The sequence below is a fragment of the Trematomus bernacchii genome, unplaced genomic scaffold (genome assembly GCF_902827165.1).
Source record: "Trematomus bernacchii unplaced genomic scaffold, fTreBer1.1, whole genome shotgun sequence".
In the NCBI taxonomy this organism is placed as follows: domain Eukaryota; kingdom Metazoa; phylum Chordata; class Actinopteri; order Perciformes; family Nototheniidae; genus Trematomus; species Trematomus bernacchii.
The window spans coordinates 20,544,107-20,551,280 of record NW_022987714.1 but is presented as its reverse complement, the minus strand read 5'-3'; positions in this window follow the sequence as shown (position 1 = coordinate 20,551,280).

Below are 7,174 nucleotides of genomic sequence, written 5' to 3'. Positions count from 1 at the left end.
TCTTTCTACAGCTTCTGTTCAACTGAGAAGTCAGACATAGTGCTGTTTTGGCTGACAATCTAACTACTGTCTAATGTAGCTCCAAACTTGAACAATTAGATAAGCCGAGTATAGGACATGTTGATTCAATGCATCGAGCACACTGAAAAGCAAGACAATCCTTTTGAATTATTTCTTAGAATAGGAGTTGCTACTATGTTGGTGTTGATAAAAAACAGTTCACAGTGTGATCTCTGTCTAGCACAGTGCAGACACTAACTTCAGGGAGCACATTAACAAGACCAAAGTAACATTTTATTTAGCTGCTATGGGATGAATTGTATTATCTAATGCTGAAGGTAATAATGTGTCCTTCAAAAAGAAAAACGGCTACATGTAAATGTCTACAATGCTCTTTGCATTGTATGATTCAATACTTAATAGGTGCAAGAATGAGTCCTAAAACCCGGAAATTAGTTAGCATTTACACTTTTTTAAACAGATTTTTGGTTAGCTGCCTGAATTTAGAAATGTGGTTAAAAAAGATTAAGAGATTTTTAAGTTTTGTTCTCCAACATACATTTGGTCTGAAGTAGTAGTTGTAGTAGTGTCATAAAAATGGCAGTTGCTAACAAGTGACTTAATGAGACTATACTAAATGTCATCACGCCAAACAGAATGCCTTTAGCTTAGTCTATAAACAAACGTGACGGTCACATGGCTGCACATCACCACCGCTAAGCTAAATGCAGACTGTTCGGCGTGATGACAATCTCATTGAGTCACTTGTTAGCAACCACCTTTTTAATGACACATAGAATATAAACACAGAACATAAAATAAAGTATATCAGAAAATACCCTACTGTCCGAAGCTTCTATAGCAGTGGTTGCTAACAATTGGCTTAATGATACTACTAAATGTCATTGTGCTGAACATTAGCCGTCTTTAGCTTAGCGGTGGTGACGTGAAGTCATGTGACCGTGATATAGTTTGTTTATATCCTAAAGTGAACTTGTCTGGCAATTGCATTTATGCTTCAACTATCAACAAAGTGGTGTTAATATGTGGAGTTTATCCTGCTGAACAAATCTTGTAAGTATCATAAATGTCTGTTTGCCAAAGATCTTATTTTCTAATAGTCTGAAATCCAAAGCAGAAATCCCCCTGCTTGTTGTCGAGCTTGTTGTTGGCTCCTTTCAGTGCTAGCTTCCAGGCTGGCCTACACACATATGTAATCACTGCATCCCTATACCAGCTGTGTTAGGGTCAGAGTTTGGGTAATCTAGGTATATCGCCAACATAGAACCAGAAATTGGAACCCAACCCCACCTGGGACTAGTAAACTGGTTTTCAGGTGTAAAATGGCAGGAGTTCCCCTTTAAAAATGTTGTGTAAATGTCTGTGTAGCTTGATCTGTCTCCATCCCTCAGATCTGCAGCCAGACGTTATAAGTAGACTTAAGAAGGAGAGATTCTGTAGACTCAGATCTTGGCACAGCTCATAATACACACACTATTTATGTCTCATTTACAATCTACTGAAAAGCAACACAGAGGGCACTCAACTCCCCCCCCCCCACTACTGTGGCACCAAACAACTCCCAGATCTCATGCAAACAGATTTTTTTCCCCCCCTCAAAATCAAAGTAGACGGAAAGTAAGGCTGACATTTTATGATTCTGAGTATTTTGTCATTGTACACTGTACGTAGTTTGTTGGTTTACAGTATTTATATTTCATGTTATAATTGATTGGATGATTATGATTCAGATTTATTTCTGTTACTGATTCAGATGTTTCTGTATTTGTTATCACTGTCATCAGGTGTCTTATATAAATGTTGGCATAGGCTACAGTCCATTTTTTATTTCCTTTTTGAGAGTCTTATAACATATGAGCCAATGGAATTTCATGGGTTCATGGCTGTTATCAGTTTGATGTGTTAACTGAACATTATGTATATGTTTTCATTTTAATAGGAAGACAAATCTTTGAAGTAGGATTTTGTCACCTCTCTCACTAAGCAATACACGTTTAGTTAAACATAAATCATTTCATATTTGTTCCCCCTGCCCCAGTGATGTGTGTGTGGTTCTATGGGACTGGGACATTGTTCTCTCACTGACAGATCGGAGGATGAGTGCTCTCTATGTCTGTGTGTTTCTGCACCTGGCCTCTTATTATGCAGAATTATTTCATCATACATTCAGACTGGGAACATTAATATGTATAACAAGTCAACAAATACCTTTTTTTGATAGTTCAGTCTATTTTAAAAGATAGATATAAAAGCTAGACGGGATGCACGCGTAAAAGGTTTATTGGCCAGATTTGAACCTTCATCCGCCGCAGCAGGGACTGATCCCCAGTATGGGCCAGTAGCTCTATCAAGTGAACACACTTAAAAACGTTTATCTTGTACTACTACTTATCACTTCATTCATACATCCATCAGAGAGTGAGGCAGGGAATGGCACCATTCCTGATTGGAGTGGCTCGGCAAATAATTTCAACTTTATATAATAGTAAACATTGAAATAATAATGTTCATATGAAATCATGGAAGTGTGAGTCTGATTATATTTGTCATTATATTTTTGCCGTACCATAACTTTTCACCAGACTGTGATGCCATATCAACTGTGGAATGTACTGTTATAACACATTTTCCAAATCATCATCTTGCCTCCATGAAAATGAAAAGAAAAATCCTCTTTTAAACAAACACTTCTGTCTGTGTATGTGCTGCTGTCAGCTGCTGAAGGCTCTGACCCCAGAGGAGAACACCCAGTGCCAACATGGACTCTACTTCCAGGACGGTCAGCGGCGGGTGGACTACGTCCTCACCTACCATGTGAAGAAGCCCGCCGGGGCCCGGTCCAGCCGACCGACGTCACACCTGCTCACTGAGAATGCCGTGGCCCGCAGCTTTCGCCGTGGACGCAACGAGCATCTCCGAAATCACAAAGCACAGAAGGCCAGGGACTCTTCGTCTCTGCCGTCCTCCCCGGGGGCCGACGTGGAGCTGGGTCATCCCGGAGAGACTGTCAACGGTCACGAGGATCAAAAGATGTTCAGGAGGGAGGAGTTTGAGGGGAAACTGAGAGACATGGGGCTGGAGCTGGAGAAAGATGAAGACGTGAGTTGACATTTGTTCTTTTCTCTTAACTCCACCTTAAAGTGTAAGTGATCCACTTCACTTTTTTTTTCTGTAAAAAAACATTGTTTTTGCAAAGATAACACAGGAGGCACATTTTCATTTACCATGCTAGGAAAAACGTTCCACTCAAGATTTCAGAAAGGTGGAGAAAACAAAGCACTGGCATCTGTGGTCGAAACCCAGTTTCAACCCAGCTTTCAGCTGGCCTGTTGAACATGTGAGCTAACCCTGACCCTTACCCTAACCCTAACTCATGGGCCCACAGTGAGAAAATCATGCAAACATCTTGACTGGCGGGACAAGCCCAATGATTAGACTGTGAGCAGTAACCTTTTAACCTTTTACTACAAGCTCTGCTTAAGTCTAAATTAGCAGAGCGGCAACAACAGGCCCTTTTCAGATACGATATAAAGTAGCAACATCATTTGAGATGATGGTGAAAATAGATTAGGATAAAGAGTGAGTCGTTTTAGTTCTTTGAGGCTGTGCTGGGAGGCACATAAAACACATTTGTGTTTTTTTGCAAGCGGTACACCTTCAATTCAAGGTTGGAGTTGATCACCTTGCTGCAGGAGAGGAAGTGAAAGGAGCTCTTGTCAGGTCTCACTTCCTCCAGTGTAAGGACATCGAGGCAATGAGTTTACTTTTTAATCTGGAAAAATCTGTGGCGCAAAGGAAGCAGATGACTGGCCTTGAACTTCCGGAAACAGAATGCAAATTTTGGGAACATTCTGTGGACCTCTTTTTTTAAATCTTTCCGGCAGAACTAGAGCCACATGGAGTGCCACATGGAGTGCGACAAGGAGCTCCAGGAAGAACGTCCTTAGCTCAGTTTGAGTGTGTGTGTGTGTGTGTGTGTGTGTGTGTGTGTGTGTGTGTGTGTGTGTGTGTGTGTGTGTGGTGTGTGTGTGTGTGTGTGTGTGTGGTGTGTGTGTGTGTGGTGTGTGTGTGTGTGTGTGTGTGTGTGTGTGTGTGTGTGTGTGTGTGTGTGTGTGTGTGTGTGTGTGTGTGTGGTGTAGGGGGTAATACAAGACACACATGCATATATATATAGATCTACCATACCGTCTGTTTGACCATTACTGTCAACTAGATGGGATCAGGACTATCACCAGGGATTGATGGTCTCTCCAGGGATTTTCAAAAGCAGTTCGGAAATACTCTACGATCTGATTTACATGTAGTTGTGTTGCAGTGTTTCAGAACAGTATCTCTTCCTGTTTCCTGTCACCGAGCAGTGCTTTCCCTGCTACCCAAGAAAAGAGCCCTGGACTTACTTAAAGGGGACCTATCATGCAAAATGCACTTTTGTATGTCTTTTATACATGAATATGTGTCCCCGGTGTTCCAGGGAACTCACCAAGTGTCAGAAAACACAACCCTCTCTATTTTCCTCCTTACCCAAATCTCTAAAAATGGGGCTGCAACGGATCTGATAAAAACTGATCCAGATTTGAACACTGTCCTGACGTCAGGACAGTGGCGGTACGGCTATTGGGTCAACTCCACCAATCATGAGGAGACAGCCACGGCCATTGCCGTTCGAAAGCGCTGGAGACGCTGTAGTACATATGCCAGGCCTGTAGATGGTGCTGTTCTCACTGAATCTGCCCTTGCAAAAACAGAGCTAAAAAATGTCAAATTGAGCGAAATGAGGCATGGCTAAAATGCATGATCTGTTTGGTATTTTGAAAAAAAAGTATAAATATGCCTATATAGGTATGGTCCTACACTATATTATTCAAATATCATGATAGGTCCACTTTAAAGCAAAAGACACCACTTTACACACATTTACACACAAACAACACCAGTATTGCAATGATTACGCAGTCCATGAGAAAAATGGGGGGCATATGATTAGATATAATTATATGTTTAATAATAATATAATTGTATAATTAAGACATTTTATATATTCTAACTGTTTTGCAATCATTTGTCATTGTTTGTTTCTTTTTGTGTGCTATTGTTCAAATAAACGTTTTGCCATTAGATCCTTATTGGAAATGCAGCTATTACACGCAGGAGACTGTTGCACAACATGACATTTTTGTTAGAAGTCTACACTGAAACTTCATTTAGAGCCGGAAAACTAATGGACTTAATCAAAATCACGGATCCGTGAATCCAGGTCAATTATCGAGAGAGACCAGTAGCCTACGAGTTTAGTCAGCGGAAACTTCACAGACTCAGATTCGCAAATCCTGACTCACTGTGCAAAACACGCAGACTCGTGCGGACTCAGAGCCGTAACCTATTAGCAGCAGATCCAGAGATCCAGCAGACTCGTCCTCATGCACGAGTCAACAGCAGACTCAGATTCGCCAAATCGCAAAATAACCCTTTTTTTTTGTGATCAACATTTTTATTAAGCAAATACACTGTGTAGCGGAGGTAATATAACGTCAGTTTAATATGCTCGTGAAAGCAACACGTTTTCTGTTTCACCGATAGATTCTACGGTCTTGGTGATGCTGACTCATAATGACTCAAAATGACTCGTATGATCCGGATCTCTTCAATGACTGACTCAGAAGACCCTCGTCGTAAAGGATCCGATTTGCCATCTCTAATGCAAAATTACATGCGCTAAGCCCCCACCTTTTGTTTCACAACATAGTGTGTGTGGGGGACTCCCCCTTCGATTCTATTGGCTCTAACGGTCAGAAAGAGGTGTCAACCATCAAAATCGACCAATGGGTTCAAGAGATATGAAAAAAAACAATTTCCACCCAAATCACCTCAGAGGTGGAGTGTTTTGGGCTAAACCTCTCTAAAAAGGTCAATGTCACTAGTTTTGCATCAATCTTGATACAGGGTACTTATTATATGTTGTACTTTGGATTCCTAAAGCTTTTAGTCTACCTTACCATCATCCAAGGGTAGTTTTCACTATAAGTAAAAAGAATCTTTGGACGGACACTATAATTTACAGTTTTTTACTATGTAAAATCTGAATTTTCTTTAAAATAAAAACATCTATATTGATTCTGACTTTTCTACATCCAACTCCACAGGTTTTATCATTACTTTGAGAATAAAGATTATTAATTGAACCCTTTTGAAGGGAATATGGTCATTTGTTCTGGGAATGTCATTTTCGAGCCTGAGACCTGAAAAACAGGCTCAGGCTTAACAGGTTAAAGTGTTTTTTTCTGTGGGAGGGAGTTTTTATTTATTTTTGTTTTTGTTTATTTTTTGTCCAAAATCTGGCAAGGAGAAACCCAGGTTTTTGTTAATTTTAGGCTTCAAGTGACAATTTGACAGTGATCTCATATTTCCCTCTGAGGTCCAATAAAGGGAGTTTACAAACCTCCCTTGTTCTCTTCCCTCTCCCATTCCCCCTCATCTCTCTTCCCTCTCCTCTCCTCCTTTCTTCTTTCTACTCATCTGTGTCTTCCTGAGGTCCATCCATGTTTTGTTTATATAAAATAATTTGATTTGATTACATTACATTTTCATGTTTCTGATGCGTTTATTCAAAGTGACTAAAAGTCTATAAACCCGAAGAGATTGGAACGCAAAACAAAGAAAAAAATGTAATTTGCTAGCATTAGCAAATGAATTAGCTACTTTGCTAATGCTTACTATTTGTTGTTGTGTGTGTTGGTTTAATGGTCACGGTACAAGCGTAACAGTCAGGTTTTACAGTTGAAAGATGTTGTGCTGGCCTGGTCAGTACTGGACCCATCCTCCTGGTCTTGTAGTGTGGATTGTAGGGGTTGTAACGGTTCACAGAATTCACGGTTCGGTACGGGTTCGGTACAACAAGAAATAGCAAAATATTATTCCAGGTTTGTTGTTATTTATTTTTGAACAGTAGTGCAAGTTTCAGTATAAATATAAGGAATTCTAACATTTTGAATAATTAACTTTATTACACAGTAAAAACAAACCACAAACAGTACCACACACACTCAGATGGCCATATTATCTATATTGGCTGATGTCAACAAAAAGGTTTCATCAAGCTGTAAAACTAAAAAGAATGTCTTGAAAATATTGAAAAATAAATAATAAGATAGTGTTT